At 36.5% G+C, this 16,254-nt stretch overlaps 1 protein-coding gene across 1 annotated transcript in view; it reads right to left on the bottom strand.

Moving 5' to 3' along the window:
• Tfec (transcription factor EC) overlaps positions 1-10,246 on the bottom strand; it is a 72,659-nt gene extending 62,413 nt beyond the window's left edge. Inside the window, exon 1 of the mRNA XM_027389935.2 lies at positions 10,060-10,246. The gene's annotated coding sequence lies outside the window, so the exon portion shown is untranslated. The remainder of the gene's footprint in view (positions 1-10,059) is intronic.
• Positions 10,247-16,254: the final 6,008 nt, after the last annotated feature.

Genomic DNA, 16,254 nt, shown 5'->3' with positions numbered 1-16,254 from the left:
CATAAAATCCAAGACTAATATAAGCATAAATCATCCTTTACATTTTTATAGTGTTATTTTTGTCTTGCCCAAGTTTGGGAGTTGGTTACAAAATCAAGTTTCTGAGGGGACATTATAAATGATACCTGAAATGGCTTCCTTCAAAACTAGCTCAAATAATAAGTTCTGCCAAACTTTCTTGTTTCTTATGTTCTATTCAGCGTTTTGTTTTTGTTTTCTTTCATCAGTTGTCTCTAGAAGGACCATTAATACTGTCAAGGCCAACTTTGTTTACTAAAAAACGCTACTGATTAAATGCACTGCTGATTTCATGAGTTACACCATATCTGAGAAGTCATTTACTGTCATATGTCTATCATTAGCCCTTCAGAAAAGTCAGCGAAAGTGAGGCTTTCTTAGGATGCTCCCAAGTTGGAAAAAAGTTTCAGTCTTCTTGAACTGTGTGTGCATCAGGAAACTGTGATTGTGTTGTAGCCTATAAATACATATTGCAAACTCTAACTATTGCTGAGACATCTCAGTCTGGAAAGTCAAATGCTGTAGCATGTCACTTTCAAACTTCTCTCCCTGGTCCCAGGGAAATAGGTGCAGATTTCAAATAAGTTATTTAAAGTAGATTCTAGTATACAGCCACCCACGTCTTCCTGAGTCAAATTTGTCTGTTAGGATGTCTCCAGTCAATCTGACCACTTCAGTCTGACAGGCAAGCCAACCAAATCAGCAATCAGCAGGCCAAAAAAAATCTGTCAAACCGTTGCCTTCACTTGTGATTACATTTTGACTGACTTGAGCACTCAAGTTAATCAAAATACTCAAACCAAGTGTCCATGTATACAATCTCAGGTCTGCTGTTTCTGTAGGTGTGTTCTGTTTATATCTTTGAAAAGAGTTTTATTACATGGCATTGTTTAGGAATAGCAAGTCCAAAAAGTTGTGAGCTGCTAGTTTGGCACTCAAGAGCTCTTGACACTGGAGTGAGTTCACAACTTCCACAAAGAGGAATGGCTCATAGATTTTCTGAGAGCTCTGGAAAAGAGGCAAGTGGTAGGAGCTGTAGAAGAGAACTCGGGACCACACACAAGTCTACAGAACCACAATTCTTAGGAAGTTAACACAAGTCCAAACAAAGGTACACACTCACAAGTCTTTCTCAGATGTAGCAAAACACAAAGGAGAATGACATGGGAGATGTGAGGAAAGTGATGGCAGTGTCCCTAGTTCTTTTTCATTCTCAGTATGAGTAGCCATTTTGTCAAAAGAGAGAGAGCCATGAAAATACATCCTGACTACATTTGAAAATGGGGGTGAAAGGAACTCAACTGCTCATTGACAAATGCCAATGTGGAAATGTGTTCCAGAACTTACAAAGCCTATGTTAGATTCCAAGTTCTAGAATCCAGCCAGCCAGCCATAAAACCCGATTCCCCCACTGAATGGCAAGCCTTGTGGCTTTGGACCAGATATTCATTACCAGTGTGCATGCACACTTAATTACCCAATAGATATAATACAACAACACAAATTCTGGTCTTCTTCCAACCAAAACTACTTAGTTTTAGAAGACCATTTTCAAAACTGGACAATGCCTTGCGAACCACAGGAGGATGATCCAGCTCAAGTGCACCATAACATTGAATGACCCCTGTTCAAATAAAATATTTTATTAAGTAGTACTCTAAACAGCATATGCTGTTTTAGTGTAGTCCCATTAACAATTAACTATTCAATATCTCTCCAGTATCCAACAATATCACTTATAAGCATAATTGCCAACATTGCAAGATTGTTATTCTGTGAAATTGTTAATTGATAAGCTTTGTCCTTGGTTTCTGGTTTAACCTCCATAAAAGTCCTGGTAGATAGATAAGATTAACAAATAAAGAAGCTGAATTCCATAAATCACTTGACCTACCTGGGATCAAACAGCAGATATGACTTTGGAAATCTAACCATCTTGCTTTAAATCCTATGCACCTTCTAATACATGTTTCTAAGAATACATAATACACTTAACAATGACTTACATTTTGGATTACCCAGCAAAGAGAGTGGTTGCTATCGAAGGTTTTGAACTTCCTGAAGAGACAGGTGTCACTCAGAAGGAATTGTCAGTAAACCACAGAAACTAGAATCACCTAACACTCACCTAGCATGTGCAGAATACTATGATAGTCAGTTTTCTAAATTGATACATTAGACTCCAAAACAACAAGTGTTTGCTGGATAAAGCTCCCAGGTTTCAAAGGAGTTGAAGCTCTAAAGGACTCTAAAGACTCACTTTTCCAGCAAACACAAAGTACAATGCCTTGTCACACGATGATAGACCTAATATGAATAGGCAGAAAACTGAGAAATGTTTACAGTATCAAAATCATTTCATACTGCTTTCAAGGGTGACTTTTCAGTCCTTGATAGAGACCATAATCTCAAAGAGCAGTGTGCAAAAATCCTGAAGACTGAAGGAGCAGGAATGAACTACACTACGGGGAAGAGCCTGGGCTTCCAGCTAAAACTCAACATTGGAGGGTATGATCTAATGTACAGGATTAACATCTCAGGGGACTTGCCCTGGGTCAGCTCATCGCTCTGTGATGCCTTATCCTCTAGATGGAAATAAAAACAGTGAACTCTTTTAAATGTGCCCTATGGTCTGATTAAAGATTGAAAAGGGCTCTAAAAATCCACAGCACTCCCAGGGAAAATGCTAAATATCATTATCATTATTACACCAAATGCCATAATTTGGTCTCCTCAGATTCCCTTTTTATGTAGATTCCATCAAACTCTGACTTCTGACTTTTCTCCTCTCTGACCAAATCTCCAATGACAAAGCAAAGGGAAATGTTGAGGCAATTAGTGGGAAATGGAAGCAATTAATTCCCTTTTTTTAGTGTAGACCTGGCCTCTGTGAACCAGTTTAACCAAAAATAATCAATGACCTTTCTGTGCCCAAACTGAAGCAAATCTACTTGATATTTGTCACTGGTTATCCATCTACTGCTTCGACATTAATGAGTCTCTTCACTTTGCCCCTTTCTTTCATGAAATGCAGACATTTTTTCTAGTCCCTTGTTACCTCTGCATCTGCTATTTTTGCAAATTGAATACAGCTAGAGGCCTCGTTATCCTTCCTGTGTGAGCCTAGGAAACAGTATAGCATAGATTCTGATGGGTCCTCTCCCACCTTAAACAGTTCCCCCCTTTTCTGCTATAAAGATGAGGGCTTGTCTACAGCAAAGGAAAAGTTTAAGCACCTACAGACTCAGATTCATTCCAGTCCCAGTCTATTGCTCAACCATCAGCCATTGTGGGAAAGTCAACGGGTCTTCAAATTATCATTCCCCCTTTAGAGAAATAGTGGTAGCACCACTTGCTTCCAGAGTATTGTCAGACTCAAATATATCAGCTCATTTGGAAAGCTTTTAGTCATAATTGATACACAATCAAAGTTTCCTATGATCACCTAAGAAAAAAGCAACTATGAGAAGAGATGAGAGAAAAAAAAAAAACAGTTAACAGAGGGGAGAGGAGGGAAGGTGAGGAGAAGAGAGATGGGGAAGAAGGAGGGAAATGGAGATGAAGATTTCACCAAATGTAACTGCTTGGGCATGTGATAAAATTCATCTAAACAGACTGCTACTCAAGCAGAAGTGGTTAGTACTAAAGGGCTCTCTTTGATTTCCCACTGAAAGAGTTAATACCAGCTTACCGACTGTTTTGTAAGCATTTTCTTTTCTTAGAAAATTGTGGATAATGGTGAGTGCAGTTGTTGTTGCTGTGGTGATTTGTTCCATCTCTACACAAACGGACAAAGACATCATCATACAGTCCATTGGCTATGTTTAGTGGAGTGGAGACATGTTAGTACAACCAGCAGAAAGCAAATGAATTGGCAATACATTTTGGAGACTAGGGAAATGTGTAATATCTTATAGAAAAACAGCAAAGCAACAGTTAATTTCCAAATTATGCATAGCTACATTATTCTCTGCTTCATTGTGCTCTGAAAGTTCTATCCCAAAGCAGAGCTCTCTAACAGGAGACAATATTAGGAGGTTCAGTGTGAAGCAGGAGCTCATTGATACAATTTGTGCTTTGAAAATCTGTCAAAAATGTGAAATTGAGACTTCATAAGCAGACAGGAAAAGGCCTCCTTTTATGCTCAGAGGTAGACTTCCAGTCTCAGAGCTCCTATGTCCAAAGCAAGTTTGACCTCCTAAGAGTAAATTCAAAGATATCCTCAGGTACAAGAGTGGACTTTGAGCCCCATGAGATTGCTTATGCTTTTTCCTCATGCGGCAACCTGGACCTTCATTCTCCACACTAGGCAATAGTTCTTATAGTTACACAAACATAAAGAGACTTATCCAAAATCACATGGGAAATGAGTAACAAACTAAAAATGCTGATCATCTGACTTCCTACTCACTGTGTGTTCCACCAACTCCACACCAGGCAACCACACAGAAATCCCTGAATCATGCATTTGCTTGAACAATTTGTTTGAGAGATAATATATGCTAGCATAAACGAATCTTTCTACACTGGGAAATATCACAGTGTATCAGCTTAAGTTCTCTCATGAGGTGGGGTCTATCATATGCTCTGCAATGTGCTTTCTGGTTGCCAACAAGACACCTCTTTGCAAAATATGGCCCAGAGATACCAGTCTCTCTCTCTCTCTCTCTCTCTCTCTCTCTCTCTCTCTCTCTCTCTCTCTCCCATATATATATATATTATATATATACATATATAATATATATATAATTTTTTTCATTCAATATATTCTGATCATGGTTTCCCCTGCCCTTAACTCCTCCCAGATACTCCTACATTTCCATCTCCCCACCTATCCAATTCCATGTCCTGTCTTTCTCTTTCTTTAGGAAACAAACCAATGCATGTACACACACACACACACACACACACACACACACACACACACACACACACAAATGCAGAATAAAAAAGGGAAAGAATATACACACACAAACCAAATAAAAATACAAAATCGGAAACTATGATATACAAACAAAACACCAGTAAGACAAAAAAAGCAATATTCAACAAAATGTCTACAAAAATAACATTGAGCTTATTTTGTGTTGACCATCTACTGCTTCAGAATAGACCTACGCTTAAGATATAATGGGCCCAGTGAGACTTCATTGGAAAGAATTAGCTTTTCTTTTGGAAGCAGATGTGAATTGGAAAGACCTTCTGTGTTAGGGATGGGAGATCATGTCAACTTCCCCCTCTCAGAACTGGGATCCCAATGGATTAAGGCAGGCATAGGAGCATTCTGCAAACAAAATTACACAACTAAACCACTCCAGGCATTTGTCTTTTAATCTCTCCTCTGAATGACTAGAACCAAAGAGACTATGCAGATACTGATGGATGATCAGGCCAAGCTATACCTCTCATCAAATTCCTTCAAGTCCTAAAAAAAATACTTATCTGTCCACACTTCCTTCTTGCTATTCCTCACAATGGCCCCAAACTCTAAAGGAAACTTTGTGCCTCATTTTGCTTCTGATGAATTTTTGGTCTAAGGCTTTGTTTCCATTGTTTGTCTATCTAGAGACTAGCCAACTGTTTTTCAAGATACACTTCATCCTTCATATCTCTATGGTCTTCTCACACCCTCAAACTCAGAGAATTCATCTACACTTCTAATATGACACTTGTCACTTTATGTAGTTGTGGGAATACCAGAAATGATCACCAGGAGATACCACCATCATACTAGAATCCATCACATAGAGCATCAGGTACATTCCTCTATTTCTATATCTTCCACTTAACTAAATTTACAGAGTTATTAATTAGGTTAGATGGCATGGTGTCCACTTCTTCAGAGGATGGTGTCATTGCTTAACACATTGGGCAGGCTCATCTACTAGCTTTTTCCTATTCAGTTTAAGAGTAGATTATTTTCAAGGCTTTCCAAACATTTCATAGGAATTTTCACAAGAAATACACAAAAGCTCATGAGTGATGATTACTTTCAGTTAAAAAGAAGAATGAGGGAGAGAGACTGATGCTTAAAATTTGAAAATACTGAGAAAAATCAAAAGATTTGGATGGGCTTCATAGAAAAAACAATTTATAGTGGTAACTACAATTTTGATAGAAAGAACAAATTATCCTGTGCTGGAAAATTGCCTGCAAATTGTAATTATAGAAGAGGAAAAGTGATTTTCAAATTGGAGAGAAATGTGAGAGGATGGTCAAAGGGCCAGATGCATGGTCACTAAAATTTGTTAAAGAGAAACCTAGAATTTTACCAAAGTTTAAAATCTGATAGTTGAAATGCTGCCTACCAGAACTCTGCTGGCAAGAGGTGGTCTAGTGAGTTTGAATGTGTTTGCATTGGCAAAGCCTCTAGGACAGAGTGGTTCAACCTTTCTAAAGCTGTGACCTTTGAATATAGTTCTTCCTGTGGTGGTGACCCCTAACCATAAAATTATATTCTTATTAATATTTGCTACTTCTTAACTATAATTTCACTACTGTTATGAATTGCAATGTAAATATCTGATGTGCAGGATATCTGATATGCAACCACCAAAAGGGTTTCGACCCACAGGTTGAGAACCTCTGCCCTAAGGGAACAGAAGAGGTGAATCTACCACATGCCTATAGACAGATCTCCAATGTAGCAGATCCTGATCTAGATTGTTATATAAAGATGCTTAATGGAATAACTAACTATTGGGAATTGGCAGACAAGAAAATAAATATCTAATTATGTAGAAAGTCCTGGCTCACATTCTTATTTGGGTCTAAGTACTAAGAAAATCAAATATTTATCCTTGTGCACAGTCTTCTAAGGCTTGGAAGCATGTTTGTGTATGAACAAACGAAATAAAGGAGGGAATATAAGGCAGGGCAGAAGTGTGTGGTCCAGTAGAAGCAGCTTGTCATTACTGGGCAAGCTAAAGACTGCTTCAATCAATATAATAGATGATTTGGAAAACTCTTCAGTGTGATACAGAAATGGACATGAAAGCATGGGAATCCTAGCAGAGGGCCAGTTCTAGGCCTTTGAATGCCTTCTGTTGCCTCACTTGGATCTATTCTTAGAAATGTACACCAAGTGAAACTTCTACACCAACTTCTCACCTCCTCTTTTAAACCTGAAAAGATAAAAGAAAAAAAGTGCAACCTAATGGGTCTTTGGTGTTATTAGGCTCAACCTCCTGTTTTTTCTGGGAGTGATTTAAAAAAAAAAATAGTAAGAACCTCCTCTCCACTGGGATTCACTATTCACCCATGTTGACCTGGAATGTGAACTCAAGATCTTCCTACCTCTGCTACCCAAGTGCAGGGATTACAAGCATTTGCCACTATGCCTGGTAACCAATCTTTTTTTAACACTGGTCTTGTCAGAAAATTGCACAACCTTTCAACTTTCCAATACTAGCCTTTCCCCAACTTTCTTAAGTTTTATTGTAAATTGCCTCCATTCTTACACTGGTTTTGTTTAAGTTTGAAGTGTCCAGGACTTTCCATGTCCTAAAGAATCCAATTTCATGGAATGACAACTGCAGTCACAAAGTTAGGTCAGCCAAATGATGAGACATTTCCAAACACCTACAACTCACCTTCACTGAGTCCTGGATTGTAATTCACAACTGTACAAAGGGGAATTTTGTAGACTCATTTTTAAAGGATTTCTTAATTGTCTTTTATTTTGTTTTATATCAATAGGAATAAGGTCTACATAGTTTCAGAAACTGTGGTGAAGCTATGTGTTGTGGGTTTTCTAAGAAGTAAGATAAAAATCTCCATGACTGTCTATGAAAAGAAATCAGATTCATTTTAAAAGAGTGCAATAGGTTGATTTAGTTGGAAAGAACTTTGTAGTCAAAGGTAATTTCTGAGGGTAGCTTAGCTCTAGAATAGTTTTAGAAGAGAGAGAGGGGGAATGAGAGAGAGAAAGATAAACGTTTTTTGTTCACTCCCTCACTCTCTCCTTTCTCTTCAACAAATCTACTACTACCCAGTCTTCGTTGGTTTTATTGTTTTGTGCCTCTGTCATTTTTTTTCTGTTTTTTTCTTGTTTGTTTGTTTTTTGCCTTGAATTCCTCTGCTAGGTCAAAAGAAGCACTACCTGTGGCACCTGAGTAACATTTTACTCTCTGCATAGCCTCGTTTGTTGCCAACAGTTATCCATAGCAACATGTCATTTGTGAACAGGCTGACAACAGCGATCTGCTGTTTGTAAACTTTGACCGTTTCTAGATCTGTCATCTCTACATTTTTTAGTCTGTGTTGTCCTGATTGCTTTTAACTGTAGGAGCTGATCTCCCTGAAAATTTGGCTGTGTTGAGCTGATTGGAAATAGTATTAGTTTTACACTGATGGACAAAAGATGAACCTACAGGGTTTCCGCCAGTATCCACATGGCTCCACTTGAAGCAACTTTCATCTATGTATTCAAATCATTGTGTAAAGACACTTGGTTATTTCAGTTTCTGCTTTACCTATTTCTCCTTTCTGACTATCCAAGCCACTGTTTTTAAAATCATTTTCTATATTTCCACTTTGCATATCACTACAATTCCTGAAAAGTGCAATTGTGCTAAAATTTGGCATTATACACAAACATCTTGCAAATATCTTGGCTAGTTAGAATTTAAACACCCATCTCTAAAGCATTATAGTCATGCTAACTTCTAAGAAAATTGTTTTGGGATCTCTGTGAGTTCGAGACCAGCCTGGTCTACAAAAGCTAGTTCCAGGATAGCCTCCAAAGCCACAGAAAAACCCTATCTCAAAAAAAACAAAAGAAAAAAGAAAGAAAGAAAAAAAATTGTTTTGTTTTGGACATCAGCCACAAATTTCTGTTCAGCAAAAGGGGCTTATATACAACACTACTCTACTGCTTCACAAAGAAACCAAAGACTAGGAAGTAACAGTTAAAAACCACTGAGGAGACAATGTGAAGATTATATGTATTCTGTTGAGTTCATGTCTTTAAACATTTCTTTAAACACTCGAGTGTCAGCCTCAAGTTTGACCTATTTAAGGTTGCTTTCACCAAACATGGGAAAGATTTAATTCAAAGGTACTTGAAAGTGTCTAGCCACAATCAGTTTCGTGTAAGATCCAAGGGAAGCAGCCTTCTCTCATGATCTTGCTGAACTCTCCATTTCAATTCAGCTTACTTTGTTGACAAAGCCTCTGAGCAGGGAAAAACTGTCAAGGGCATTGAAAACTCTTTTATCACTAAACGAACTTTCTAGTAAATAAATTACAATGAACTACTTTAGCAAAATTAAATATTATCTCAGGTTCATTTTTGTTCTCGAGATGTCTACTCCTAATAATACATGAGGCAGCATTGATAATATGGAATAATCATAGAAAAAATATAGGTATATATTCATATACAACACTTCTAGATTTATGTTTGTGCACATATAAGAGAAACAACTCTGGCCCTAGTCGTTAAGACCTTAATAGCAACTCTTCTTTGCTTCTATTTAAAATTTTTACTTTAAAATTACTAGTTCAGTGTACTTGCAAGCTGCTAAACAATATGTTAGATCTATATGTGTTCAAAAATAATAGAGTAGCCTGGCCTGGGAAAGAGCATGAGCTAAAATCCTGCCTGGTGGTATTTCTTCTATGAATAAAACTTACATATGTTTACCTTTAAAAACAAATAAAATAGACATTGCTAGAATGTAAATAGAAGTTAACACTTACTCATAAAATAGCATACGATGAAATAAAATGCAAATTATATTCCAATATAGCAAATATCTGAGAATATTAAACTGGAAGAATTCCCTTGGTTATCATGAACTAAAACTGAGTTCTACATCTTGATTAAAATAAGACATTAATAGCATCCCAGTTATATTTCAATCACATTATAACAAATCATAGTTTGACTGCTCTAATATCCTGATAGCTGGTTATCACACAAGAAGAAAGCATAATTACAAGCAAGCTCTACTTATCAAAGTAAAACAGGTATTGATTGAACTCGGCTTCATATTTGTTTAAAGTATAGAAAATTAACCTTCCAGTTTGGTTACCTACCAGCAGTGATTGGATTCTAGCAGTGTCATCACCTCTACGAACAGCTCCAAATTACAGTCCCCTCTCCCATAACTTAAGCACAAAAGTCAAGGATCTGTTCACAAGTAATGAATGGTTAGAACTGCTTGGAATCCACTTAGTTGAGGAAGGAGAAAAGAGAAGTCACTCATTAGGGGCATTTCCTGAACTCTGGTTGGAATTTCAGTTAAGGAAGAAGAAATGACACAGCAGTTTCAAGTTAAGGCGACTTCCTTTCTTTATCTGAAATATGCTACTAATTTGAGAAACGGCATTCCAGCTGAACTACACCACAGTACTGTGGCTACAGTGGAACACTGTCATTGATGCCATGATTGCCCCATAATGAACATTTTCCCCAGAATTTACAGAGGTGGTGTGTGGTTGTTATCAGAGTGGACTAAGACCCCACAGTTATTGCAACACGTCTGCTTTACAAGGGAGTTTCTTCAGAACACTGACCTCCCCACTTTTCAGTTAAGAATTGTTAAGGGAACTGGGATTCACATGTAAAACAATCTTGTTTCTAATAAAATAAAAAAAGCAACACCCTTCCTCTTGACCCTTAACAATGCTGCTCTCAAATCAGCTATCACCTGTCTCTCTCTCTCTCTCTCTCTCTCTCTCTCTCTCTCTCTCTCTCTCTTCCTTTTGTTTTTGTACTCAATCATGTTTGATTGATGTAAGAAGCTAAAATATGACCTCTCAGCCAGAATTCCAAATGATTCTAATAAGAATACAGGTCAAGAGCTAGTAGACAAGTCTAATTTTGAAAACAAAACGCAAATGTCTCCTATAAGGGAATTTGATACACTTTTCCTGCAAAGAACAAGATAATAAACATTATGTTCTTGTCAGGGTGCATACCATTTACTATTCCTAGGCTCTATTACTGTAATGGCATACTTACATAATCCACAAATGGATGACCACAGTAGCATCTGTATTTCTTTGTCTCCATTTGAAAGCTCCAGAGAAGTTTGTGCTCCTAAGAAGTTTATGACTCCTAAGATTCCACATTTTACATTCTTTTTTAAATACTTCTGACCAGAACACCTTAGCTAGCCTCATCAGTATGACCAGTGGCAGTCATTTTTCAGTCCCAATTTATTTTCTACACCAACAGCATATGTTTATTAAGCCTTTGATGTCTTCCTCTATTTCTATCAGTGAACATCAGTTGTATAGAATAATAGTCCTCACCACTTTCATCTTCATGCTCTTTCAGGGAAGCACACTCAGACATTCTCCTATCTCCTAGGTGTTCAGATGTCCTCTTCCATTTCCTTCTTTTTTCTCTGATTTCCACAATTAAAATATCTTCAGGGTCTTCCTCCCTTCTGCAGCTGTCCTCCTGTCCTTGGCTTCAACAAAACCTCTGTCTGCTGGAAAGGAAGCTGATGTCCACTAAAGTATAGGCTATGGCTGTGGTTCAGATCTCAAGTGCTCTCCAAAGCATCATGTGCTAAAAGTTTGTTCTAAGCTTGGCACTCTTAGGAAAGAGTGGAACACTTGAAGAAGCAGAACTTGGTGGAAGGCATTGGACACTGTGGACATGCTTTTGAGAGATCTGTGGGTCTCCAGTGGAGCACCTTATGTTTCCTCTCTTGGGCCTGGAAGAGAGCAGATTCCTTCCTGCAGCCGTTCTTCCAACAAATCACCTCCCGAGCCACAGAGTGGTAAGTCAACTGATTTTTGAACTGAAACATCCTAGAAATGTGATCCCAAATATGCACTTTCCATATAATTTGATATTTCTTCGGGTATTTGTTTCAAAGACAAAAAAGGCAACATTTCTATGGAAGAAGAGATTAAATATCAGCTACAGCTGTTGGGACCACTTAGAATAAGTCTTGCCACATACTAGATAATATGAATTAAAAACAATTCATAGTTGTATTTACATTACCCTCCCAGCAAAAGAAGTACAATAGTTATTCATTTATTTGTGGTTTTGTTTTCTATATATTTTAGGGAAATGCACACATGAAATTTCAAAACTATGGTCACCTGAACAAGACCTGCACACTGAAAACATCAGATGGCCTGCCAATATGGATGGGGGAAAGACTCAACTGTTTTTACTTTCCAAGAGCTCCAACCCAGTTGATTTTTTAAAGGATAAATCACTCATTGTTTCAATTAGTTCATGACAGTAAAATAAGGATTTAGTAAGAAAATATGTGAAATAGGAGATAAAATTGATGCTAGGATGAGAGACTTTTCATTAGACCAGGCCTGACAGAGAACAATGAAGTGAGAGATGAAAATAAAAGAGAGAGAGAGAGAGAGAGAGAGAGAGAGAGAGAGAGAGAGAGAGAGAGATTGGTTTGCAATGGCCATGAAGACAACAATCAGTAAGAGATGGTTTTTAAGTCAAAAATATTAACAACTCACACGGAATAGTTTCTGGTTGTCATGTAACAGCCAGCATAATTTTGTAAATGGATTCTGAAAATATTTTTACTTAAAATTCTTTTGCTAGGCATTCAAAAGCAGGAAAAACATATATTCCCTGCTATTTTAGCTATTACCTTCACTAAACTCTCAAAAATAAAAGCCATTGAACAAAAAATCTTTCTAATAAGAATTTTTTTTCATGGAATTTTAGTTATATTATGCTCATAGGAATCCCCTTGTGTGTGTGCACGTGTGTGTGTGTGTGTGTGTGTGTGTGTGTGTGTGTGTGTGTGTTATACATATCTAGTAGTTACAGATAATAATTTATTTTATTGAAAACTTTCAATATTAAACACTGATAAAGAACTAAAATCTCCTAAAAGTTTAAAACAAGGAAAAGATAAATCTCATAACACAAAGTCTAAAGTCAATATGACCTCAGAAATAAGCTAAAATAAGATATAATATGTAGAACTGTCTATTTTATTCTACTTGTTAATAGAAGTTATATCTAGCAAGATAAATATTATACACAAGAGCACTGTCAAAGAAATATTATCCAAAAGCCTGATTTCATTGTCACTTTGGAGGACAGAAGTTAGAAAGTTAAAAAGCTTTTTTTGTATATGTGTTGAGACCAAATGTTGCTTAGATAATACTTTGAGAAAAACAGTAAATGACAAATCTAATATTAGGTCCCGTATGAGGAGAACTATGGATATTAGTAGTAAGGAAACAAATTGTAAACATTTAAAATATCTATAAAACTGGACTAAAATGTTCTTGACCAAAATGATCACATTCTTAACTAGAAACACCCCCTGCAGAAGTGCTACCGGACATGTCCCATGCATGGGCATTGCTATAGAATTACAGGAGTGGGATGCTTTCACTTCTAAATACTTTTTGTCCATGTCAACGAAATCTGAGAAGATCAATCCATCGATTTCTCAACAATCTCAGCAGAAATTTCCACACTCGCCATTGTTCCATCAATTGCAGTAAAAATACTCATTATTTGGAAAGCAAATTACTTTCCAAAGTTTTCTGTCCCCAACACATCAGTTTTGAAGAACAGATATCTCTAGAAACCCTTTGGTATAAATATAAATTAATTTTCTATAATACTAAGAATGTTAAGATTTCTCTAGAGCTTATATTTACTTATAACATGCACTAGAGTATTAAACAAAGACCAAGTCCAACTAAAAATTTTGAAGTAGACAAAATTAGTTTTCAACAATCAATCTCTTTGCCTTTTTTCCTGTTTCCAGACAGGTGCCACGGTCCCTTATTATCTCTCCATTTTTCATGCCATCTAAAACTATTTTTAGAAAACACTCTAACTCATTACATACCTTATCCACTAAGGAATAAACGAGTGATAAGAATTAAAATAGCCTCCCTCCAAAGGCATTTATATTTCAAAGTTAATATGACCTTAGAGAAGACAATCTTAATGTTGGAAAGAAATGGTTATATACAAATATCTTCAAACAAATAGAAAATCCTCATGTAGTCTTTCATTTACTCTGAGTATGGTATACAGAGACTTGACACCATGTTATCTGCAAAATAAATAAAAGTGTATCTTCTTTCTTTGTAATATTAGGACATTCCAAATTAGATGGCATCTCTCATGATTGACACTTGAGCTCCCTAGAGATTAGAAAAAATGACAAGTCTTCTACAATTATTCCCTGTCAGACTGGATAGGGTGGAATATGCTGTCGTAACAACTCCAAAAATTACTGTGTGTGTGTGTGTGTGTGTGTGTGTGTGTGTGTGTGTGTGTGTGTTATTTATAATGATGACAAAGTTTTGTTCCATCTGGTCACTTAAGGACCTAGAATGACAGACACTCATCTCCAGATATGATTTCTGCACACTGGGGTAGAACATACAATATGGAGAATAATGAACAGCTCTTGAAGATTCTGTTGGAAGTGATAGTCATCATTTCTGTCCATCGTTTATTGTTCAAAGCCTTCAATGGCTCTACCTGCTTCTAGAAACAATGATCATGCAACCCTAACACAAGCTAAGAAGAGAGAACTTAGTTTATTTAATTGGAAAAGTGGCTATGACAATCTGACTTGTTGCCAAGAATTGCATTTTTAGCAAACATTGTTCTCCTATAATGTCATATAGTGAACAAACTTAGTCCATAAAATAAGCTGTAAGCATATTCTTTATCCTTTACAGTAACTAAAAATAAAAGGTAAGAGGAAAAGATCAGTGAAGAGTTATAGAAAACAGGGAGGAAGCATGAAGAAAAACAAGAGTTATAGTAGCATCAACTGGAGATCAAAATACAATTAAGAACTCTATACATGTGCATATTTCAGAATGCTATAAAAATGAGTCAGAGAAATGGCTCAGTGGTTAAACGTGCTGACTGAATTTTATATGATCTTTTTTAAGTATATATTCGCTTCTTGGATTAAAAATCTACTATGACACCCTGCACAAAATCAGCACCAAAAAAAAAAAAAAACCCAAAACATGAAAGTAGGAAGTTGAGAAGTTTCAGATTGTTAGCAGTAATGATTGGGTAAGAAAAAGAGATTGGGGTATGAATATGATTAGCATAATATTCATACATGTACAATATTGTCAAAATTAGAACAATTTTAAAGACTATTATAGACAAAATTGCACATGCTGTGATGTCATTTTTGAGCTCCTGAATAAAAAAAACATGGAACTTGGAAAATGCGAATATGTAATCACAACCCACAATCCTGGGCCCATCCTGACTATTGGAAACTTTTCTCTTTCCACATCACTTCCCCAGCTCCCTCACCACCACTTAGGATTGGGTTCTATGGTTTAACTCCAGATTTCCAAGCTCTCTGCATGGCATGGAACTTGGTGAGTGTTGAAAATCTTACACTGTGTGGTAAAGAATAAATATTGTATTTCTTTTTATTTGAACAGAATTAAAATAGAAAAAAGAAACATTTCTACAGCTGAAAAAAGTTTAAATGAATTCCATTTTAATTTATTAGAAATGTCCATCAAGCAAAAGCCAATCCTCACTTGTCCATTATATAATTCATCTATCCCCAGCATTGTCTTTGTCCTCACATAAAGACCAAAAGGATCCATTAAATCTGAAAAATGAAGTATTTTCCAAACATGCAAGTAAATGGATGTAACTATACTAGTATTACTAAATATACTAATTTCATTGGCTGGTACATGCATGTCCTTGTCTCTTAGTATAATATATGTGCTGTAACCTGTAATTTATCCTTTCATGTAGCTAGTGACAACTAATGTGGAAGTGAGTCATGACTACCAATGGCAATAAGATACAAATAAAGAAGAAAAGAAACATATTCAAAAAGGTTTGAGAAAGAATATCAAATGTTTTAGAAAAAAAAAATGGTCTTGTTTCAAGTAAGTAGAATCCATGTATTGAATGCCAGCTTTTCCTTGCATGTGCTGTAACAGACTGGCTTAAGAAACAAAGAACTAAAATCAGACAACAATCTTTAGAAATTACAAAATTGGAACATTGAAAAATCAGACCTCTTGGAAGAACTTCCAGTTTAAACAAGAGAGCACTGACTATTCACGGAGGCTACAATAGAGTACCTGCAGAACAAACAATGGCATGACATGCTCAGAAGAGATTTTTTTTTTGCTTCTGTGTCTAAACCTTGCTAAATATATAGAAAACTGTACTTCATTGTCCAGTTTCAACACAAAGCAGATGGCGTTTTAAAAAGTACAAATGGCACAGCTTTTACATTCTGTACTAGGCTTCTG

This window comes from Cricetulus griseus (genome assembly GCF_003668045.3).
Source record: "Cricetulus griseus strain 17A/GY chromosome 1 unlocalized genomic scaffold, alternate assembly CriGri-PICRH-1.0 chr1_0, whole genome shotgun sequence".
Lineage (NCBI taxonomy): Eukaryota > Metazoa > Chordata > Mammalia > Rodentia > Cricetidae > Cricetulus > Cricetulus griseus.
This window is presented reverse-complemented; position numbering and strand designations above follow the sequence as displayed.